This window comes from Lepidochelys kempii, chromosome 23 (genome assembly GCF_965140265.1).
Source record: "Lepidochelys kempii isolate rLepKem1 chromosome 23, rLepKem1.hap2, whole genome shotgun sequence".
Taxonomy (NCBI): domain Eukaryota; kingdom Metazoa; phylum Chordata; order Testudines; family Cheloniidae; genus Lepidochelys; species Lepidochelys kempii.
In genome coordinates, this window is record NC_133278.1 from 160,646 (window position 1) to 185,763 (window position 25,118).

The 25,118-nt window shown below is 42.7% G+C and overlaps 1 protein-coding gene across 11 annotated transcripts in view; it reads right to left on the minus strand.

Annotated features, from left to right (window-relative positions):
* LOC140902052 (leucine-rich repeat and fibronectin type III domain-containing protein 1-like protein) overlaps positions 1-25,118 on the minus strand; it is a 264,710-nt gene that overhangs the window by 135,818 nt on the left and 103,774 nt on the right. For 3 of the 11 annotated variants that reach the window (XM_073321678.1, XM_073321680.1, XM_073321679.1), the window contains one exon: positions 2,956-3,126. The exons of the other annotated variants lie outside the window; for them this stretch is intronic. The gene's annotated coding sequence lies outside the window, so the exon portion shown is untranslated. The remainder of the gene's footprint in view (positions 1-2,955; positions 3,127-25,118) is intronic. 11 annotated transcript variants of the gene reach the window in all.

The window sequence follows — 25,118 nt, forward strand, 5'->3', positions numbered from 1 at the left end:
ATTAATTATTGGGAGAATGACAATCTAGACAATTATAATTAAGTCAATTTTAGGAATTAATCATCGTGAATTGGACTATCTAAGCAATTAATAATGAATTAAATAAATTGTGATTCCATTTGAAAATATTTGCTACTTCTCATTTGAAAAACAGATGGACTCTGCTTTGTATCCAGCTGAAGTGATCAGCTTCAGATTATCAACTAGCCTCTAAATTTAATTTCTGGATTCAGAGGAATTCAAGAGTTTGTCTTAAATTCCTTTGCAAACTGTGCTCCCTATGACCATCTATTCATGTGCAAGTCTTACCAGTAGTAAGGGAATGTGCGAAAGCCACATGAATATCCTTTGCATCCTGCTATGCCCAGAAGGTGAGAGTCCTAAATAAAGCAACAACAAAATAATAACAGCCACGTGTTTGAATTTAAATATATAATCCCCAATGTGGTAATGACTGATTTAACATTTCTTAGCAATATTTTTCTTCTGCTGTAACCAGAATTACTAATATGAGAGTCACGTACAGGAGACTGAATTGTTCTGTAGACTGGAATTCACACTCAAACAGAGGAATAAATTCCTAAAACACAGGGAGCTTAATTCTTCCACTTGAGGATACAAACAATGTCTATATACTTCAGTGGGAGCTAGTTGTATTTGGAGGTGAGAGAACTGGCCATAGAATTGCATGGGGGCAGCTGCAGCCTGCTCCAGAGGCCCAACACTGTCAAGTGCACAGGAGCACATTTTACTGCATGTGTGTATGGGGTGGGGTGGGAATACAGATCCAAAGCAACAGCAACAGGACTTTTTTGAAAAGCGTGGCAGGCACACCACTGAGGGGCACTTTCCCACATGCTCTAGACTAATGAGCTACCCTGTTCTATTCTGGTTTTTACAGTGATTAGCAGGGCCTGGTCAAAAGCTAGTTGGGGAAAAGGTAGCAGCTCTCAAGATCTGCCATGACCTGTGTGTCTTGAGAACAACGCAAAACTTTGCAGATGCTTTCAATGTAAACTAATGATCACTGCATGAATCTTCATCATCCCCAAACCAGAAGCTACTGCAAACAGTTTGCGGACAACATTGGCCATGTGCTGGCAAGAATTAATGCTCTACATCTATGAAATGCTAGAGACTGAGTCAGAACTGCAGGCAATGTTTTCTATCAGTGGCATCAACATCTATCAGTGGATAAGAAAAAAAAAAGCAAACGAGAATGTGCAAAATTCTGCTGGTCCTACACAGCTAAGGTACCCTGTGCAAGGGCTCATTAGCATGCAGGTTGCAATTCTTTAAGGGCTAGTCTACACTAAAAGCGCTACATCGGCACAGCTGCACTGGATGCTGCTATAGCGCATTTGGTTAAGATGCTCTATGCTGACGGGAACTCTCCTGTTGGCATAATAAATTCACCTCCACGAGAGGCAGTAGCTATATCAGCAGGAGAAGCTCTCCCGCTGACACAGCGCTTTCCACACTGGCACTTAGATTAGTGTAATTTATGTTGCTCAGGGGAGTGGCTTATTCACTATAAGCTATTAGTAGTGTAGATCTGGCCTAAGTTAAAAGAAAATCTGACAGCAACACCCAGAGGTAAGGAGATATGTGGCAAAACTGGCTAGCTCTCAATTTGCTGAGATAGTTTGCTGTACCCAGGGGAAAAGGGCAGAGGCAGAGAGAGAGAGAGAGAGAGAGCGCTATTCAAAACAACAGGGGACAATCTCATTCTGTAGGAAAATATTAAACACCTGACTGTCCAAATATAGAAAAGACTAATTTTAAAGCAATGTCCCACACATGCATTAGATCCCTTCATACTGTTTAATCTCCGCATCCCAGCACACAGTATCACTTCAAGCTTTCTTCTCTTGCACATTTCCCTGAGTAAGGCTTTAGTGCATCTCAGCTGTGGAACAACGCACAGAAACCAGTGTTTATTGGCTCTTGAGTGCTGGGTTATTTTTGAGAAGTAGTTGTCTTGGCAAAGAAAAGAAGTATGAACTCACAGATTAGTCTATTTAATAAACTTAGAGAAAGAACTGAAACGCAGGCTCGCAAAAGCACTTTCGAAACCACATGAATTTCTGTCCAAAAACCATAAAGAAATGCAGGAAATCTGTTTAGAGGTTTCCAGTCAGCTTGAAAATAATTCTGTCTGTCCAGTTTAGTTTTTTAATTACCTGTACTGTAATAGATGGAAAATATAAGCCCCACAAAAGAATCCAAGGTGATTTAACAGCACCCCAATGAATACAGGCCTGTTTCTCAAATGAAAAAAAAATTGTGTTGAATATTTTCCTTGTGCACATTTGACAGATACAAACTACTCCAAGTCCTCCCACTGGGAGGGAAAACATGAAAGTTTTTTTAGTAATTTTCTGTATCATAAAATGTGCTAATAATGTAATGAAAACCTACAGTGTAAAATTGAGCAGAGCTGTAAGCGTAGAGAATTAATTGTAAGACACAGAATATCAAATCTAATTACTTGCTGGCAAACAGCATAGGTGCACTGTTGTAGATGGAGTCATATGACCTTAAAATGCAAATTAACATAAAAAGAAAAGTAACCCTGAGGGGAATTTTCATCCTGGGTGCAGTGACCCTCGTTGTCTTCTTTTTTAAACAAGTACTGTGTGTTTCTGTTGCTGCACAGATCAAATTTTCCTTCGCAGATTTGCTTTCTTACTTTAATTCTAACAGCATGCAGGTTGTTCTGTTTTACTGTTGAGCACATCCTTGAAGAAGCTATACAGGAGGCAGCTTGCTTACACATCTTAAAATAGTGGGTAGCTCAACTGAGTTTTGACAGGGAGACTTTAGCTGTAATTCTAACTTGTTTGGGTGATTAAATATAGTAATCAGAATACAGCTAATAGCCTTTAACAAGACACAAATGACACCCACCCCCATAAGAAGAAAAAGAAAAGAAAAAAACCAGTCAGCTCTTACTTTAAATTGACCTTCAAATTGACTGTTAAACTTGTTCCAGTCTCTGCTTCTTTTCAGGACTCCAATGCTCTTTCATTAGTGGTTCATTTGAGTATGGAGTCCTTGAAGTAATGCATTCTCCATTCAGATTCACAATGCAGCACCACACAGCCCCTGAGGTGGCCATCCATCCTGAAATTAAGAGGCAACATTCTCTTCTAGAACTGCACTTTATCAGAATCATTAGGGGTGACAGAAGATAGTGGCAGAGGCAGCAGCAACAGAGAGCGAACCCAGGCACATTAAAGCAAGATAAAAAGGGTAACCAATCTGAACATAATCTATACAGAGAGAAGCCAAAACGCTCTCCTCCAACAGGAACTGTTTGTCTCTCTTTCTCCCTTTCTTTTTTCCCCCTCCACACAAACAGGAGTTTCATCTGGAGATAAAATGGCAATAGTAGGGAATGGCAAAAAAAAAATCCCAAACCAACAAGCTGCTTTATGAACCCAAACAAGAGGATTCTATAAGCATAGAATTAGTTCAAGTGAAAGAAAATGATATTAAAATGAATCCCTTCCTCCCCCCCATGTCCATAAATTACCTCTAAGTGGTGGAGCACTAACAAATGTCATTTATTAGCAGGTATATTATCTATTTTAAAAATAATTATTTCTTCTGTTTTAAAAGTGCATTTATCTAATTCAGCTCAATTTGAGGAAGACTATGAGGCATATTTTTAATATATGCAACACTTGGGCATTTCACCTAAGAGTCTTGCCTGTTAAGCAGCACAGCAGAATTTAAATCTCTCTTATTATCAGGGATTCACCACCCTACAATCCCTTCAGGTATATGGCAAGAGCAGTACATTTTATTGTTAGAGATACTGAGCCAGAGAGGCCTTAGATACCCCAGAGGCGAGAAGCAGACAATAAATCGGAAATTGCTCAAAAATATTTTTAAGTTTAATTCTGGAGGGTCAAGAGTAATTAAACTCTAATGCAAACAGAATTACTTGATTTAGCCATTCCATGCACAAATGCAAACATCCCCCAGACTCTCCTTAAAACATCTGGCTTATAAAACATTTGATTTGAATCCGTGATCTAGATATAAAAGCACCATCTTATACTACCAATCTTTTGAGCAACCCTGTCACCCAATTCACATTCGCGAATGATTTAGTAGTTGTTTTTTTATATAGGGCAGCAATTTTTGCAAAAGGGGTGTGTCATAAATATAAAGGGAAGGGTAAACCCCTTTGAAATCCCTCCTGGCCAGGGGAAAGCTCCTCTCACCTGTAAAGGGTTAAGAAGCTAAAGGTAACCTTGCTGGCACCTGACCAAAATGACCAATGAGAAGACAAGATACTTTCAAAAGCTGGGAGGAGGGAGAGAAACAAAGGGTCTGTGTGTCTGTCTATATTCTGGTTTCTGCCGGGGATAGACCAGGAATGGAGTCTTAGAACTTTTAGTAAGTAATCTAGCTAGGTATGTGTTAGATTATGATTTCTTTAAATGGCTGAGAAAAGAATTGTGCTGAATAGAAATAACTATTTCTGTCTGTGTATCTTTTTTGTAACTTAAGGTTTTGCCTAGAGGGGTTCTCTATGTTTTTGAATCTAATTACCCTGTAAGATATCTACCATCCTGATTTTACAGGGGGGATTTCTTTATTTCTATTTACTTCTATTTTTATTAAAAGTCTTCTTGTAAGAAAACTGAATGCTTTTTCATTGTTCTCAGATCCAAGGGTTTGGGTCTGTGGTCACCTATGCAAATTGGTGAGGCTTTTTATCCAACATTTCCCAGGAAAGGGGGGGTGCAACTGTTGGGAGGATTGTTCATTGTTCTTAAGATCCAAGGGTCTGGGTCTGTAGTCACCTAGGCAAATTGGTGAGGCTTTTTACCAAACCTTGTCCAGGAAGTGGGGTGCAAGGTTTTGGGAAGTATTTTGGGGGGAAAGACGCGTCCAAACAGCTCTTCCCCAGTACCCAGTATTAGTTTGGTGGTGGTAGCGGCCAATCCAAGGACAACGGATGGAATATTTTGTACCTTGGGGAAGTTTTGACCTAAGCAGGTAAAGATAAGCTTAGGAGGTTTTTCATGCAGGTCCCCACATCTGTACCCTAGAGTTCAGAGTGGGGGAGGAACCTTGACAGGGTGAAATGTCCCACTAAAGCACCCCTTTTTTTTGAGAGAAAGGGGTGCACCTAGTTCTTGCTTGGAGTGTGAGAACATAACCACAGAGCCATATCTTCAGAAGCAACTAGAGAACTCCCTGATATGTAGGTTTGGTACCTCCACCTTTTCCTCTTTCAGGTGCACTCTCCCACCACTGCCCCCCAGGCCCATGAGCCCTTCTCACAGGAACCTCAGTCCTTGAAGAAGCCTGCACTACTGTCCCCTTGCAGGAGCCCCACCTTCCCCCATCCTGGTCTCCACTAGCAAGCCTCAGGTCTGTCCGTCCTTCCCAGAACCACGTGACCTATGTACTGCTGGCTGAGCAGCTTACAGTTGCTCGTTTCAATATGGCAGGTTTCTTTTTCCAAGTAGGAAAAAAAAAAAAAAACCACCCCAAACCAGCACACTGCAACCAGCAGCCAGCCAGCCAGTCAAAACACCAGCGAGGCCAACTAAAAACTGGCTAGGTCACAACCCTACTGACCCAGGAAGTCTCTCTTTATTAATCTCCCCCGGCAACATATCCTGGTCCTCTCTAATAACTTTGGAGGTCAAGGAACTCTATAACCACTCGACATGGCCTGCTGCACAGGGATGAATTTCACTCTTTTCCGGTATCTCTTGCAGCCCAAATAGCACCAATATAGAGGATACATCCAAAATGGCTGCTCTCTCACTCTGTGTGGATTTTCTAACAAAACCAGCATCACCACTATTTTGCCTCTACTTTCACCCCAAAGGGTAGTTCCTAGATATCGGGAAGTGCCTAGTTAACCATGAGTAAACATGGAGAGCAGCACCAGACATGTGGATTCAAAGCTTTAGCATAAGTGAGCGAAGCCAATCTGAAACTCACTAACCACAATGCTCACTTTAATGAGGTATCAAATGTCTGATTCATACTTTTGGTGATTCTCTTAGGCAGGGAATGGACAACTGAACTGCCTGAATTGTGCTGAGGAAGCAGTTTTTCTCTTTTGTGAAAGAATTCCAAACCCTAAAATTTCTCCTTTTCCCAAACTCCTGATCAGGGATGGCCTGTAATATTTTTCTCTCTCATTTTATAATCCATTGACAAGAATGCTTATGAGGGGGACTCACTTTGTGGTTTCTTGCATCTAAAGCATCTTGTATCTTTGAAAACTCATGGTGATCTGGGGAAGTCCCGGAAGACTGGAAAAGGCTAATGTAATGCCAATCTTTAAAAAAGGGAAGGAGGAGGATCCTGGGAACTACAGGCCAGTCTGCCTCACCTCAGTCCCTGGAAAAATCATGGAGCGGGTCCTCAAGGAATCAATTCTGAAGCACTTAGAGGAGAGGAAAGTGGTCAGGAACAGTCAGCATGGATTCACCAAGGGAAAGTCATGCCTGTCTAATCTAATTGCCTTCTATGATGAGATAACTGGCTCTGTGGATGAAGGGAAAGCAGTGGACGTGTTATTCCTTGACTTTAGCAAAGCTTTTGACACGGTCTCCCACAGTATTCTTGTCAACAAGTTAAAGAAGTATGGGCTGGATGGATGCACTATAAGGTGGGTAAAAGCTGGCTAGATCATCGGGCTCAACGGGTAGTGATCAATGGCTCCACGTCTAGCTGGCAGCTGGTATCTAGCGAAGTGCCCCAAGGGTTGGTCCTGGGGCCGGTTTTGTTCAATATCTTCATTAATGATCTAGAGGATGGTGTGGATTGCACCCTCAGCAAGTTTGCGGATGACACTAAACTGGGAGGAGTGGTAGATACGCTGGAAAGTAGGGATAGGATACAGAGGGCCCTAGACAAATTGGAGGATTGGGCCAAAAGAAATCTGATGAGGTTCAACAAGGACAAGTGCAGAGTCCTGCACTTAGGACGGAAGAATCCAATGCACCGCTACAGACTAGGGACCGAATGGCTCGGCAGCAGTTCTGCAGAGAAGGACCTAGGGGTGACAGTGGACGAGAAGCTGGATATGAGTCAACAATGTGCCCTTGTTGCCAAGAAGGCCAATGGCATTTTGGGATGTATAAGTAGGGGCATTGCCAGCAGATCGAGGGACGTGATCGTTCCCCTCTATTCGACATTGGTGAGGCCTCATCTGGAGTACTGTGTCCAGTTTTGGGCCCCACACTACAAGAAGGATGTGGAAAAATTGGAAAGAGTCCAGCGGACGTCAATAAAAATGATTAGGGGTCTGGAACACATGACTTATGAGGAGAGGCTGAGGGAACTGGGATTGTTTAGTCTACGGAAGAGAAGAATGAGGGGGGATTTTATAGCTGCTTTCAACTACCTGAAAGGTGGATCCAAATTCTATTCTCAGTGATAGCAGATGACAGGACAAGGAGTAATGGTCTGAAGTTGCAGTGGGGGAGATTTAAGTTGGATACTAGGAAAAACTTTTTCACTAGGAGGGTGGTGAAACACTGGAATGAGTTACCTAGGGAGGTGGTGGAATCCCCTTCCTTAGAAGTTTTTAAGGTCAGGCTTGACAAAGCCCTGGCTGGGATGATTTAGTTGGGGATTGGTCCTGCTCTGGGCAGGGGGTTGGACTAGATGACCTCCAGAGGTGCCTTCCAACTCTGATATTCTATGACCACTCCCAGAGGAAGGATACTGGACAAGGTGGGCTTGTATCAGATCATATACAGCAATTGCTATATTTATAAAAATGATGAAGTTGTAGAGGTAGGAGAGGATATTGGGTTTTAGCTGAATGAAAGTACTAAAGTCTCCATCGATGTACCAAGCTCCCGCTAACTAAGTACTATTTTTCATGAAAGAAAAAACTGTTACCTACCTTTTGTTACTGTTGTTCTTCGAGATGTGTTGCTCATGTCACTTCCATTCTAGGTGTGTGCATGCCCATGTGTACGGCCGTGGGAGATTTTTGCCTTAGCGGAATCCCTAGGGCCAGCTGTGGCGCCCCCTTGAGTGCCGCGCTCATGCGTCGGTATATCAGGCACCACCGCCCCTACACCCGCTGATCTCCCTCTTGCCAGCAACTCTGACAGAGGGGCAGGAGGGTGGGTAATGGAATGGACATGAGCAACACATCTCGAAGAACAAGTTACGAAAGGCAGGTAACCATTATTTTTTCTTTGAGCGCTTGCTCATGTCAATTCCATTCTAGGTGACTCACAAGCAGTATCAATGGAGGTGTGCTCGGAGTTCAAGGTCTTGCAACTCTGCTCTGCCAAAGCCAGCATCCTCTTCAGCTTGCCGGGTAAGCATATAATGAGACGTGAACGTATGGCCAGACGACCAGGTTCTGGCTCTACAGATCTCTTGGATTGGTACCTGTGCCAGGAAGGCCACTGACGCTTATGCCCTAGTCGAGTGTGCCATCACTATTGCCGGCAGAGGCACCTTCGCCAGCTCATAGAAGTAGCGCATGCAGGCCATGATCCAGGATGAAATCCTCTGAGCAGATACTGGGCAACCTTTCGTTCTGTCTGCCACTGCAATGAATAGCTGTGTTGACATACGGAATGGCTTCGTTCTATCAGCGTAGAAGGCCAGCACCCTCCTGACGTCCAGGGTGCGTAGCCTGTGCTCCTCCTCTGACGCATGAGGCTTTGGAAAGAAGGCAGGTAAGTTTATCTCCTGGCCAGTATGAAACTGGGAAATGACCTTGGGCAGAAACGCTGGGTGTGGTTGCAACTAGGCCTTATCCTTACAGAAGGCCATATAGGTCGGATCCAAAGTAAATGCCCTGATCTCGGACACCATGCAGGCCGATGTTATCGGGACCAGGAACTAAACCTTCCAAGAGAAAAGCAGAAGAGAGCAGGAAGCTAGAGGCTCAAAGGGAGGGCCAGAATTCCTGGGCCACACCATAAGGGAGGGACTCCTTGAATTTACAGAGGGAGTCCCATAAGTTAAAGTTATACCTGCCCAAGAGGGCCTGATGGTTTGCCACCTGGAATTGCAGGCTCGCTGTTGAATAATTTTTCTCCCCAAAAGGTCCAGTCTTTTTGCCTTTTTATTTTTGAGAGTTGAACTAGTGTGCCCCTGCTTGTCCTTTTTGTTGGCTGCAGAGACAACCAGCGAGCCCGGAGGTGGGAGGATAAAGGTACTTGAATCCTTTGGTCCCCTACCACTCCCAGGAGTCTGTGGTGGATCCTGTAAGGGGCTAAGGGCCCTGACTGAGGAGGAACATTCATGTAGCTCCGGAGTGGCCGGGCAGCCCAAACTGGGTCCGTTGCCTGATGCCCCATGGCCTTTCTTGTCTAGTGCTGGGAAACCGTGCTTCCTTGCTTGCTTTTTGGGCAGTGGTGATGGGGAGTGGTGCCGGGGGTGCACTGCAAGGTACTAGGCGAGCCTTGGTGGGACAGCTCGGAAGCTGGACAAAGGGCAGCCTCCATGAGGAGATCCCGCAAACAAATATCCTGCTCTGAGTCCTGGGTCGAAAGTTTTTACAAATATAAAACTTGTCCTTCACATGTGATTCCCCCAAGCACTTCAGGCAGCTGCTGTGGCTTAAAGCCCAGAGACCGGGCTTCTAACTACACTTAACACTAACGACTATAAACAAAAAGAAAAGGAGTACTTGTGGCACCTTAGAGACTAACCAATTTATCTGAGCATGAGCTTTCGTGAGCTACAGCTCACTTCATCGGATGCATACCGTGGAAACTGCAGCAGACATTATATACACACAGAGATCATGAAACGATACCTCCTCCCACCCCACTGTCCTGCTGGTAATAGCTTATCTAAAGTGATCATCAAGTTGGGCCATTTCCAGCACAAATCCAGGTTTTCTCACCCTCCACCCCCCCCCCCCGCCCCAAACTCACTCTCCTGCTGGTAATAGCCCATCCAAAGTGACAACTCTCTTCACAATGTGCAAAGCCCGTTGCCAACTGTGCCCACATATCTATTCAGGGGACACCATCACAGGGCCTAATAACATCAGCCACACTATCAGAGGCTCATTCACCAATGTGATATATGCCATCATGTGCCAGCAATGCCCCTCTGCCATTTACATTGGTCAAACAGGACAGTCTCTACGTAAAAGAATAAATGGACACAAATCAGATGTCAAGTAACATTCATAAACCAGTCGGAGAACACTTCAATCTCTCTGGTCACGCAATCACAGACATGAAGGTCGCTATCTTAAAACAAAAAAACTTCAAATCCAGACTCCAGCGAGAAACTGCTGAATTGGAATTCATTTGCAAATTGGATACTATTAATTTAGGCTTAAATAGAGACTGGGAGTGGCTAAGTCATTATGCAAGGTAGCCTATTTCCCCTTGTTTTTTCCTACCCCCCCCCACCCGCCCAGACGTTCTGGTTAAACTTGGATTTAAACTTGGAGAGTGGTCAGTTTGGATGAGCTATTGCCAGCAGGAGAGTGAGTTTGTGTGTGTGTGTGTGTGTCCCGGGGAAAAAAAGGGGGGGGGGAGGTGAAAAAGCCTGGATTTGTGCTGGACATGGCCCACCTTGATTATCATGCACATTGTGAAGAGAGTTGTCACTTTGGATGGGCTATTACCAGCAGGAGAGTGAGTTTGTGTGTGTGGGGAGTGGAGGGTGAGAAAACCTGGATTTGTGCTGGAAATGGCCCAACTTGATGATCACTTTAGATAAGCTATTACCAGCAGGACAGTGGGGTGGGAGGAGGTATTGTTTCATGATCTCTGTGTGTATATAGAAAAGGAGTATTTGTGGCACCTTAGAGACTAACCAATTTATTTGAGCATAAGCTTTCGTGAGCTACAGCTCACTTCATCGGATGCATGCTGTGGGAAGTACAGAAGATCTTTTTATACACACAAAGCATGAAAAAATACCTCCCCTCACCCCACTTTCCTGCTGGTAATAGCCTATCTAAAGTGATCACTCTCTGTACACATTGTAAGGAGAGTGATCACGTTAGGTAAGCCATTAGCAGCAGGAGAGTGGGGTGGGAGGAGGCACTGCCTCATGGTCTCTGTGTACATAATGTCCTCCGCAGTTTCCACAGCATGCATCTGTACACATCCTTACAATGTGTACAGAGAGTGATCACTTTAGATAGGCTATTACCAGCAGGAAAGTGGGGTGGGGGGAGGTATTTTTTCATGCTTTGTGTGTATAAAAAGACCTTCTGTACTTCCCACAGTATGCATCCGATGAAGTGAGCTGTAGCTCACGAAAGCTTATGCTCAAATAAAGTGGTTAGTCTCTAAGGTGCCACAAGTACTCCTTTTCTTTTTGCGAATACAGACTAACAGGGCTGTTACTCTGAAACCTGACTATAAACAACTATTTACAAGGCCCTAAGGCTCAAAGAGAAACCAAACTGCTAGCCCTTGCTATGCAAGGAACTGTGCTCTGACTAACCACCACAGACAGTAGGAAGTAACTGAGAGGGCATAAAACTGGCAGCATCTCATATACCAATGCATGAGTGTGGCACTCAAGGGGCTGCCACAGCTGGCCCTACAGATACCACTAAGGAAAAAATCTCCAACGATTGCGCACGTACACCTAGAATGGTATCGACATGAGCAAGCACTCGAAGAAGAAACCTTAATATATTTAAAGTGAAAAGATCTTCACAAGTTTTGAAAAAATGAAGGCTTAAATATCACTGGGCACTTCAATTGATGTGTGTCTATCTTGTAAGTGGAAAGCTCTCTGTGTTCTAATTCCACACAGCTGGCATCTTGATTTGCAAGTGAATCCTGGTCTTCTAGTTATACAGTACTGAGTATGTGAATTGAGAAATAGGAGTTCTTACTCTCTAATGGAGCTGAAAATTCCATGATTTTTAAGTGAGCATTTTTCATGAAAGAAATATCTCCTGGGAATCTTTAGATTTCCACTTTCAACTAAATTATAGTGCAAAGCCCACAAGAAGAGAAAAAAAAAACCCAGCATACCTTATTTCTAACAAAATGGAACATGTAAAAGACGTGCATTATTCAGTATCATCCAGTATCAACCAGACTATCATATGGTTTCCAATGGGACTGCTTCTCAGATACTTAGCATTCTATAAGTGTTCCCTGGAGGAATCAGCTGTCAGGTCTAGCGAAGGTCAATTGTTAATTTCTAAAATACAATTTGTCCAAAATGAATCAGGCTAACAGAAAAAAATAACGAACTGACCCAAATCTATCGCATCTGTAAATCTGTTCCCATGCATTCTTGAACTTTATTGCTGTTCATATGTTAAGTGTACTGAACCTACTAAATGAGAAATGCCAGTTAGTATGTTGTATTAATGCAAAATTCAGATTATCATTAATTGTCCCATTATATTGTGCAACCCTTTATTTCAAGGGCCTTAGCTGGAGACTAATTAAAGTAATATTCTAGTAAGGAATACCATTCAGGCAATGATCATACAATATTAAATGTACATAATGTAACTTACGCCTTGATCCTGCAAGCTGTTCCACAAGGGCAGACCCTATACTCTATACCCACTACCCACAGAAATGAAGGATATTCTTTTGATTAAGACACTGTCCTGGAACTCAAGGGATCTGAATTCAGTATGTGGCTCTGCCACAGGTTTCCCGTGTGACCTTGGGCAAGTTGTCTGATCACTCTGTACCACAGTTCTCCATCTGTCAAGGGGGGCTCACAATGAGAACTTTCTCCCAGCCTTTGTCTCTTTTGTCTATTTAGACTAAGTTCTTAAGAAAAGGGATTGTCTCTTACTGTGCAGGTGTATGTTGTCTAGCACAATGGGCCCCACAATCTTGGCTGGAAGGCTCTAGGGACTACTATAATGCAAATAATAAATAATAATATGCTCTTCTGCACTGAGACAATGTCTTTTGATATGTTTGTACAACATCTAGCCTTCTGGGGCCTTTAGGTGCTGTTGTAATACAACTAATAAGGTAGCACAGTACAGTGGTAGTTCTTGGAGAAATAGGGCAGCGATAATTAATAAGTGTTTAATGCACTAGTAAATCTTGTTTCTGATTTATCAAGGCACATGGTGATGAGTGCAGTGTAGGAACCTGAAGAAGAATCTAGGGATCACTCTTGCCTCTCTCACATCCTGTTTTTGAGGAGAGGTATATGGGAATGTCTCACCTAACATATTTAAAAGTAATGAATTGGGAAATTACTAACTGGATCTGATGGCTATTTCTGGCTCTTCCAAATCAGAATGTTCTCAAGTGTTGTGATTTTAAAGCATTATTAACTACCTGTTGCAGGTTATAAACGCTTCACCTTGCCAGTGGCAAACAAAGCTGTTTACCATATTAGGCCATGTCTACACTAGCGAGCTTACGGAGGCACAGCTGTACGAATGCAGCAGCACTGCTGTGAGGTCACACATGTAGCCACTCTATGCCGACAGGAGAGAGCTCGCCCGTCAACATAATAAAACTACCTCAACAAGTGGTGGTAGCTAGGTTGACACAGCGCTGTGAACATTACCACTTATGCCAGTGAAACTTATGTCACGCAGAGTTGTGTTTTTTCATAAATTTTGCCGACATAAGTGGTACTGTAGACATGGCCTTAGAGCAGTGGTTCTCAACCCGCAGCCCGCTTGCAGCCCAATCAGCACAGAGCAGTGGCCCATGTGACATCCTCAGGATCATAGAGGTAGTATTGGATGCAGTCCACATAACACATTGTGGGCTACATATGCGGCCCACAATGGTAAATAGGTTGAGAATCACTGCCTTAGAGTAACACAGCAAGAGATTCAGCTTTTTTTACTGACCCTGTAAGTTGTTTTGGTGCTGCCTCTTCTCACTTCAGATATAACTCTGGTAGTTTAGTATGTAAACTAAGTGATTTTGTTAGTTTTATTCCACCCAAGAAATAGATTATGCTCCAGGGGAAAACAGATGTGCCAGAACCAATAAGAAAAGCTCAGAAACTCTACCATTACAGAGGGGGGAAAAAAGGAGAAAAATTATCTTTGTTCTCTGGTTATTGATGTACAAACAGCCTCCAATCTATAAAATGAGCAATCTGAAAGTACTGAAGGAGGGCTGTATAGCCAAAAGCTATACAAGACTCTTATAATGCAATCTTCCCAAATTGAATTCCTTGTAGTCTGTGCATTAGAAGGTGGAAGAACTTTGTTGGAATCATATTTAATACATCAACAATATCTCTCTATTGCTCCAAGCAGCAGTTGGAAAAACATCCTAAATTTTGTTGCGGTAGAAAAGAAAGGATGAGGATGGATATACTCCCTCTGTCCTCCTCGTCCTTTGACAGGGAGACAGCATAATCCTCTCCCTTTCCTAGTGTTTCTAAAGGTACATCAAAAACAAACTAAACAAGTCTAGAGATGGCTGACAAACAAAACATCAGTTGTAAAGCTACATTAACAGTCGCACCATTACTAGGAACTGGAGCTAGAGAAAGGCTTGATTTCCTCAGTGCAGAGAAGGAAAGACAAAGAGGTACATGGCAGAGCTATATAAATTAATCAACATGATAAAGAAAGTATATTGGGCACTTTTGTTCACCTCTCTCATTTTGCAAGAACAGCTGATTAAAATGAAAGGCAAAATATTTAACACTGATAAAAGGAAATAAGTTTTATTACTCAAAGAATAATTTACCTGTGGCATTGAGTGCCACAAGGTATCTTTGTGGCCAAGAGCTTAGAAGGATTCAAGAAAAGGAGTGGATATTTATCTGGATAATAAGAATACCCACAGTTACATTAGATATGATAAATAACGTAAGCTCTCCTCTTTCAGGGCATAAACCAACCACTAACCCACAAGGCTTAGAAAGAAACTTCTTCCATAGGAAGTTTATTCCATAACTGTCCACTGCAGGAATTCTAGCAACTTCCTCTGAAGAACCTAATAGGCCATAGGCCAGATATGGTATGGCAATTATTGGGGTCCTCATAGTTCATATTACACAAAAAATCTCCATGAAAAACATCACACTGTCTTTTTGATTTCAGGGAGACTGAGCTGTTGAATAATTCCAGTAATTGAGTATGATGTAGCATCTTAAACAAATGCTAACAAACGTCTATCTTAAATGGACAAGTTAATCCATTGTAAAAGGCTAAATGAGCATTTTGGGTGTATGCAAATGTTTGAATTTTCCTTTAACAGTTAGCCCTTAAACTTGAAAGGGACTTCGTGTTATGTCCTGGGAGTGGTTCCAGCCCTCCAGACAAGGTGACAGGGTGTGCAATTATTTCTTGCGCTGGTTCAGTGTGTTATTTAGGTGTTCTGAATTTGAGCAGAGCCATAGGATGGAAAGTAGCACTGCATGGTTCCAAAAGTTGTAACTGTAATTAGAGCAATAAGAACTCAGCAGTCAGGCATTAGTGTTAGCTAATTGAAAGCACTGGGTAGTTAAACATCCTGAAGCAATGCCAACAAGGGCAATTATCACATGTTGCATGCATTTGAGAAACTTTTATTGTTATTATGAACTGCTAATCAGTGCCTCAAGCATACATCAGGTGAGAGTGTCTGTCATGCTTTCATCAATGGGCCAGTACCTGCACAGGGCAGTGACTGATTAGATCACTGTAGCAGCAGACATTCTGGACTGACAGAGTCAGAATGATGGATGGTCAGAACACAGGAAGGTCTCAGAGTAGCAGCCGTGTTAGTCTGTACTCACAAAAAGAAAAGGAGGACTTGTGGCACCTTAGAGACTAACAAATTTATTTGAGCATAAGCTTTTGTGAGCTACAGCTCACTTCATCAGATGCATTCAGTGGAAAATACAGTGGGGAGATTTATATACACAGAGAACATGAAACAGTTGATGTTATCATACACGCTGTAAGGAGAGTGATCACTTAAGATGAGCTAATACCAGTAAGGGGGGGGGAGAAGAAAACCTTTTGTAGTGATAATCAAGGTGTGCCATTTCCAGCAGTTGACAAGAACGTCTGAGTAACGGGGGGGGGGGGGGGGGAGAAGGAGGAGAATACACATGGGGAAATAGTTTTACTTCGTGTAATGACCCATCCACTCCCAGTCTCTATTCAACCCTAAGTATGCATCCGATGAAGTGAGCTGTAGCTCACGAAAGCTTATGCTCAAATAAATTGGTTAGTCTCTAAGGTGCCACAAGTACTCCTTTTCTTTTTGCGAATACAGACTAACAGGGCTGCTATTCTGAAACCTAAGTTAATTGTATCCAGTTTGCAAATTAATTCCAATTCAGCAGTCTCTCGTTGGAGTCTGGTTTTGAAGTCTTTTTGTGGTAATATTGCGACTTTTAGGTCTGTAATCGAGTTACCAGAGAGATTGAAGTGTTCTTCGACTGATTTATGAATGTTATAATTCTTGACATCTGATTTGTGTCCATTTATTCTTTTACGTAGAGACTGCCCAGTTTCACCAATGTACATGGCAGAGGGGCATTGCTGGCACATGATGGCATATATCACATTTGTAGATGTGCAGGTGAACGAGCCTCTGATAGTGTAGCTGATGTGATTAGGCCCTATGATGGTGTCCCCTGAATAGATATGTGGACACAGTTGGCAACGGGCTTTGTTGCAAGGATAGGTTCCTGGGTTAGTGGTTCTGTTGTGTGGTACGTGGTTGCTGGTGAGTATTTGCTTCAGGTTGGGGGGCTGTCTGTAAGCAAGGACTGGCCTGTCTCCCAAGATCTGTGAGAATGATAGGTCATCCTTCAGGATAGGTTGTAGATCCTTGATGATGCGTTGGAGAGGTTTTAGTTGGGGGCTGAAGGTGATGGCTAGTGGCGTTCTGTTATTTTTTTTGTTGGGCCTGTCCTGTAGTAGGTGATTTCTGGGCACTCTTCTGGCTCTGTAAGTCTGTTTCTTCACTTCAGCAGGTGGGTATTGTAGTTGTAAGAATGTTGACAGAGATCTTGTAGGTGTTTGTCTCTGTCTGAGTGGTTGGAGCAAATGCGGTTGTATCGTAGAGCTTGGCTGTAGACAATGGATCGTGTGGTGTGATCTGGGTGAAAGCTGGAGGCATGTAGGTAGGAATAGCCGTCAGTAGGTTTCCGGTATAGGGTGGAGTTTATGTGACCATCGCTTATTAGCACCGTAGTGTCCAGGAAGTGGATCTCTTGTGTGGACTGGTCCCGGCTGAGGTTGATGGTGGGATGGAAATGGTTGAAATCATGGTGGAATTCCTCAAGGGCTTCTTTTCCATGGGTCCAGATGATGAAGATGTCATCAATGTAGCGCAAGTAGAGTAGGGGCATTAGGGGACAAGAGCTGAGGAAGCGTTGTTCTGAGTCAGCCATAAAAATGTTGGCATACTGTGGGGCCATGCGGGTACCCATAGCAGTACCGCTGGTTTGAAGGTATACATTGTCCCCAAACGTGAAATAGTTATGGGTGAGGACAAAATCACAAAGTTTAGCCACCAGGTTTGCCATGACATTATCGGGGATAGTGTTCCTGACGGCTTATAGTCCATCTTTGTGTGGAATGTTGGTGCAGAGGGCTTCTACATCCATAGTGGCCAGGATGGTGTTTTCAGGAAGATCACCGATGGATTGTAGTTTCCTCAGGAAGTCAGTGGTGGGACTGATAGCTGGGAGTGTTGGTAGCGTAGGGCCTGAGGAGGAAGTCTACATAGCCAGACAATCCTTCTGTCAAGGTGCCAATGCCTGAGATGATGGTCTGAGTACAGTGAACTTACAAAGGGATTTAGCTTCTTCAAATGATTATGGGCCAAATCACTCACTACTTGAGAATTACCCATACAGAGGTCAGGTAACTCCTTCAGGTGCCCCAGCATACTTCTCTAGTTCTTATGGAGTGGGAGCTTCCCAAATTGACAGAAATACATGGAAGAAGAAATATATGGGTAGTAAACTGTCCACCGATCGTACCAAGCCCCAGACACCTCACTCAGTTTAACCCTGCCACCCGAAGAGTCTTTCCTTTAGGTGATGACTATCACCAGCAAAGAGGCAGTGCTTCTAGAAAAAGTGATAAGTGAATAATAGAAACAGAGATAGCCAAGCAGCACTATCTGTTTTCTTCCCAAAAGGGGTACCAGCAGCTCATGGATGAGGGCACGAAGGTACCTTCTAGGTCATCATCTTCAATTTCATGTCTCTCACAGAAAAGAATGCACACTAAATTGGTACAGATCTTCCCATGTCATGTTTTAATAACTAAAAATAATATCCCTTTTAAGTAATTCTAAGACATAACCAAGAAGTATTTGCCAGTTCAAATGTAGTTATGGCTTACTCAGCCCAAAGTTTCTGCTCAGATGCTGGATACAGGCTTGTAGAATTATCTTAGCTCTGAGCAGAAGGCTGTCTTGGTTAGGGTTATGGTTGATAGACTCATAATAGGCATAGCACCAAAACAACATCTTCCGCACGAGTACCGGATGACTTCTTAGTCCTTCCTAACTCTCCCTAGTGCAGGGAATGCTATTTTATAGGAAATTTTCTTCCTGCAAACCTTTCTGGAGCTGGCACTTTAAAATTTGGCAGAACCAAGTAGCTGTAGCCATAACAGAGCCATTTTGCAACTGGCAGCTGTTTGCTGAACACCTCTCTCCCCCCCCAGTTTGTGTGTTCCCATTATGTTTTCCTTTTCATTACTGAAGGTATGGCACATTTTCACAGTAAGGATGACTCAAATCAGGGTTTCCTCTATCTATCTACAATGCTTCATTTGAGAGGTGAGGTATTATTATTTAATTGTTGCTTCATTAAAGAGTTTTGTCCATCTCCAATCAATTGATATTTATTTTACAAAATAAATGCATGTTTATATACAAAGTATCTGGAGGGTTTGGGGATTTTATTGGTAATATGCAACTTTTGCAAAATGTTGTTGATCTGGAGGAACCTAACCTCACTATATTTCTGTGCAAAGACTGAAAAAAGCCTCATATACTCTGTTGGAATCTCAGATGACTTTCTGGTAATGAACCACTGGAAAGATTTTCTGCCCGTCCCTTGAGAGCGTCTGAAAACTATCACTCTAAACAAGATACGTGCAAATTTCCTGGGTAGACAGAGACCCATTTTCCAAAGTACCTGAATTATTCAAGGTTCAGCAATTCCATACATCTCCAGCTCTTTAGGTGACAATGACTGATAATGGAGAGAGACACAGGTGGCAGAAAATCTGCTTTAGGAACCCATTTAAAAAGTTTCAGAGTAACAGCCGTGTTAGTCTGTATTCGCAAAAAGAAAAGGAGGACTTGTGGCACCTTAGAGACTAACCAATTTATTAGAGCATAAGCTTTCGTGAGCTACAGCTCACTTCCTCAGATGCATATCGTGGAAACTGCAGCAGGCTTTATATATACACAGAGAATATGAAACAATTTAAAAAGTTTGAGTCAGTTCTAATTGACAGTTCTTTTTGCCTACATAAGATAGTTCCTGTTGCATACAAAAGTGCAGTTCTTTTTGCCTACAGAGTGTATAGGGAGGTGGAAAAGCAGGAAATATAAAAACACAGTTCCCTATTGAGTGGACTAAATCCTAAAGAGAAAAAAAAAGGCAAATTGCCACTTATGGAGGAAGTTTAGTTGCCTTCTGTTTGCAAAAGAATTAGTCCTGAAAGAGCTGTGCTTTTGCAGCTGAAATATGGGTTCATAAGGGGATTGCTGATTCTAATAAAGTCTCAAGTAGAGCACCTTGAAGTTTGTAGAAACATGAAGAAGAGAAATTGGCCAATATTCAGCCTGCAGTACCTTAAAACAAACAAAATTATAAACAGCAATGCTAAAGCAGTGGAGGTGTAGGACCTTACATATTTTCATGCCAAGAATTTAATATAACACAACAGCAACTTTATCACTAAATATAAGAAACAGGAGTGTGTTCACAAAGGGTCACATAGACTGATAACAGAATTCAAATTAAAGATCCTTGTGATGAGGCTTCACTTAGAAAAGCACTGAAAAGCATTTATGAGAAGAAATACAGTATTGGGTTATGAGCCTTCAAAAACACTTTCTAATAAGATTGTAACTAATTTAAATATATGGATAATGTAGGGAAAGAAAAATATTCCTAGTTACATGTATAAAGCATCGATAAATACCTCTTGAGTACCTCTATCACATTAGCTAAGATAAGGAGTACTTGTGGCACCTTAGAGACTAACCAATTTATTTGAACATAAACTTTTGTGAGCTACAGCTCACTTCATCGGATGCATAAGCTAAGATGCCATTTATAAATTACTTTGACGTATTGAGTATGGAACATTAATGTTTTTAAACTAAGAGCATTTACAATGTGAACTGAAGGAACATCTAGCTAATAAAACATTCATTCATTTGCAGATTTTTTTTTACACTGCAGATAAAGCACTAATGAATGGTATAGGAGAAAAAACTGTCCCAGCTAATGAGAGATCAAATCTAATTGCAGGGTGTCCTGGTAGCATACTCTCTGAGTTGAGTGGCTGGAGAACTCTGGGACTACAGCTTAATTAAATGGCATTTTGAAGATGTCAGGGTGGGTGCATCTTGTGCGTATGGAATTAAAATAATGAAGTTAATTTATGAAGTGGGTACTGGCTGAGTGCAGATAAATCAATTTTTCGCAATAAAAATATCAATTATTGTATCAAGGTGACTGTGCAGTAGGGATGGGCAAATGCCTACTGAATACTAAATTATTTGGAAATATTTGGTCTCAGAGTTTAATAATACTACAATGGAAAGATACAGGGTTGAAGTGACCTTATTATGGGCACTGATGCAGGTGGGGAGAGGAAAGAAGCACAGTCACACACAGCTTGCTGGGTTCAATAAAGAAAGCCAGCCCTGAAAGCGTGAGCCCGAAATTGCAAAGAAAGTTTGTTATTCGTCTTGTTGCTGCTGTAATTATGCCAACAGTGCATTTGGGGCTGTATAAGACACAAAAATAACTGTCCCCACCTTGAAGGTGCTTACAATGCAAGAGAGAGACGAGGGACCAAGATGAACTGAGAGGTGAGTTAAAAACAAGCCAAGTTTAGCTATTCTGGTCTAACACATGGATGCTGAAGTGGGAATGGCATGTGATTTGGGTTAGCATTTGATGGCCTGCAGTTTTGGCTGACCTCCAAATCTTCGCATGTCTAAACCTTAGGCCGAGACAACACTTACAAGGTTTGCTGGTGCAGCTATACCTGTATAGTTATTCCTGCAAAAACCCCAGTGCAGATAGACCTTATATCAGCAAAAAAAAAAATGCTTCTGAAGTAAAGCTTATTCCAGTTCAGTGAGCAAAATAAACAATACTCGCAAAAGTTCTTTTATGTCCAATATAAATGCATTTACATTAGGGTTTTAGCTGCTATAGAAATGTTGCCCAAAACATACCCTCTACCCAACATTACTATACTGACATAATTTCTAGCATAGACCTTGGCCTTAGATTCAAGTGGCACAAATTGATTTGCATGTGGAGATTCAAGCTTCAGGGTACACAAAAAGGTGGGTGTGGACCAATGCTCCCTCTAATTTTTGACAGACTGTGTGCACAAAAAATTTCCTCTGTGCAAATTTTTGACAGGCCGTGCGCTCAGAAAATTTCTTCTGTGCAAATTGTTGCGCTTCTGTGCAAATTTTTGTGTGTGCGGTGTTTCGCCGTGTGCGCGGGGTTTAGGATCAGTGTGCGCGCGCACACATGCGCACAGCTTAGAGGGAACAGTGGTGTGGACTTTTAAAGGCAGCTTTTTAGAGCAGTCACCATCACCGCCATATAGGCTAATAAGGGCGCAGATTGGTTGCACTGTGTTTTCAATGCTACCCACCCCCAAAACCTAAGATAAAGATGGAGAGCCTGGCTTTCCCTTTGTGTACTCAGGCCTGTGCTTGAGCCAGGCATGGATGTGTGAAGTGAAAAATCTATAGAAATGGCTGGAAATGGTGCAGGAGTTTTGTCCTCCATTGTGTGTATCAAAGTCAGTTTGGGGGTGGTCTGTTACTGCTGCAAATTAGCAAACAGGTATCTATTTGCAAAATTTAAATAGTTACTGAAGCTCAAATGCAACTATATATAAATGAATGACAAAGTCCACACCCTTTAAGAGAACACTCTCTGAACACCAAAATATCTTCTAGCCCTTAGAATCATAAATATCAGGGTTGGAAGGGACCTCAGGAGGTCATCTAGTGCAACTCCCTGCTCAAAGCAGGACCAATTCCCAACTAAATCATCCCAGCCAGGGGCTTTGTCAAGCCTGACCTTAAAAACCTCAAAGGAAGGAGATTCCACCACCTCCCTAGGTAACCCATTCCAGAGCTTCACCACCCTCCTAGTGAAAAAGTTTTTCCTAATATCCAACCTAAACCTTCCCCACCGCAACTTGAGACCATTACTCCTTGTTCTGTCATCCGTTACCACTGAAAACAGTCAAGATCCATCCTCTTTGGAACCCCCTTTCAGGTAGTTGAAAGCTGCTATCAAATATCCCCTCATTCTTCTCTTCTGCAGACTAAATAATCCCAAAAAGAAAAGGAGTACTAGTGGCACCCTAGAGACTAACCACTGGTACTCCTTTTCTTTTTGCGAATACAGACTAACATGGCTGCTACTCTGAAACCTAAATAATCCCAGTTCCCTCAGCGTCTCCTCATAAGTCATGTGCTCCAGTCCAGCCCCCTAATCATTTTTGTTGCCCTCCGCTGGACTCTTTCCAATTTTTCCACATCCTTCTTGTAGCATAGGGCCCAAAATTGGACGAACAGGAAGAACATAAGCAGCAGCAGAAAGCAAAAGCTTCCCATGCAACCCACCAACGCACCTCAAAGTTCTAATGGAGGTACCATTACAAGAAATGGTCTATATTCAATCCTTGGCTTCTCTATTGAGAATGCTGGCAAGGAGCCATTTAGTGACAGTGTAAACTCTTTTCTCACTTGGAACTGGACTGAGATTCTGTAACATATCTAGTACAGACTTTATATAAGCGTGTATTGTCCAGCACAGGGCTGGGCAGTACAAGACGTACATTTCTGGGGAAACGACTGGGATTGTGCTGGGGTCATCCGGCAGTATAATTCAGTCTGGTAAGAGACTAAGTGTGACTGGCAGGTGATACTTACACACACATTAAGATGGGAGTGACTTACATGCCAAAGGCTGTTTATGAGCAGTCCTGAGAGGAGGCTACAGCAGCAAAGCAGTGTAAAGTGCATCCCAGGTTAGAGTGCAGGTGTGGCACAGTTATTCACTAGTCTAGATTGTACCCAGGGTATGTCACAGATCCATGCACAAACACATGCCCTTCTCAGGGAATGGTGTCGCAGGGTATCAGGTTGCAGAGGATAAAGCGGGGAGGAACTTGCCCCCTTTCGGAGACTGCAGCCCCCTCACCTTCTGGGCAGGGAGGTCTAGCAGCCAGAGTCTCTGGAGCTGCCCTCGCCCTCAGGTGATCGGGTCTAGCAGCCAGAGTCTCTGGAGCTGTCCTTGTCCTCAGGGCCTAGCAGACGAGTCTCTGGAGCCACCCTCGCCCACAGTGAGTGTTCAACCCTTGCTGGGCCAGTGTGGGGTTGATACACCCAGTCACAGATGGCCACAGAAGATTTTGTTGCTGTTAACTCATTAAAAGCTTAAAATGGAAATCTCTTTTTCTATCCCATTTACATGACACTTCAGATCTGCAGTCAGGGCGCCATATATCACGCATGTCACCAAACTATTCATCAGTCCAAGGTTACATTTGAAAGGAATGTTTCTAGCCCTTCTGGTTTTGGAAAAAAAAGAGGATGAGCCCAAGGCTGCAAGCAACATGGAACAATGGCTCTGAGTTGGGACATGTCACACCTTTCACGTCATGGGGTGTTCAGTTTGTCTTTTGAAGTTTCAGTATCAACACCAACATGAATTGTCTTACTGTTGACTATTTTAACAGAAACATCCAGTTGATGTGGTTACTCCAGAATCTTAAACAACCTCCTCCTGTGCCATCTTAAGTATGAAAAGCCCCCATGTGCCTCCTACTCCACCCCATGACTTCTGTGATAGTTATTCACTGTCTATAAAAAAAGGTCTTTGGCATACAGACAACTGAAAATGTGGAAACAGTTCCGTTTCCTAGTGACAAAAATGATCTCCTCTCTTTCTCTCCTGACTTCCACCTCCCATAACCTCATGATTTCTCTACGCCAGCAAGCCCTTGCATTTACTATCCACCCCTGCAGGCTCCACTGAACTTGAACCTGACTGCACAATTTCCTTGCCCCCCCACCGGCTAAGTCATTGCAGCTCACTCAATGGCTTTGAGATGTCATGAAGGGCTTCTGCCAATTAAGCAATGGAATAAATTTCACTTATTACATGGAAGGGGAAAAAGAAGTAAATTAAGAGCGGTTGTGGCTAACAACCCAAGGGGCATACAGAATGCTATCCCACCTCCCCTGTAAAAACCTGTCTTCTTGTCAGAGGGCTCTGTACATGCCCACGTGAGGGCAGGATATGAGTCTTGTTACTTATCTACCATTTTAATTCCTCCAGTTTCCTTTTCCCTATAATGGAGTTCTCTGTTTTAAAACAGAGATTTAATTAACCTGATCATCCCCGCCTTTAAGAACACTACAGCTGACACACAGGCCCACAGAATCAAGAAGATTCTGAGCTGAGGATAGCATAATCTTAAACTGTAGGTACAGAAGTCTGCAGTACCTCAATACTGGGCAATATTATACCCCCTCTGCAGTATGTTTTCAAACTGTAGTATATTTTTTATATTTTGTCATCAACAGGAAATGAACAGTCTCACTGGACGATAACATGATGCCATTGTAATAAATCATACACAGGAATGCTCTTCAGGGAACTTCAGATCACTTTAAAACGGTCTGTTTGAAATTTCCCAGCAAAACGGAACCACGTGAAATCTGAGTACCGTTTCCAAGGCTCAGTCCCTTTTGAAGTCTGAAGTTCTTTGGCTTCCCTAGGTAGGAAGTTAAATTGTAATGGGTGGGCTAAGAAACGACAAGTTGGGAATGGCAGAATAGTCATAATATTTTAAGCTTGACATCGCGGGTAGAGATGAGACCCAGTTTGGGAGAAGGAGGAAGTGAGAAACTCCTAGAAAAAGACAAAAAAGTAGAGTGTAGTGAGTAGGAATAGATTTATTTGAGCATAAG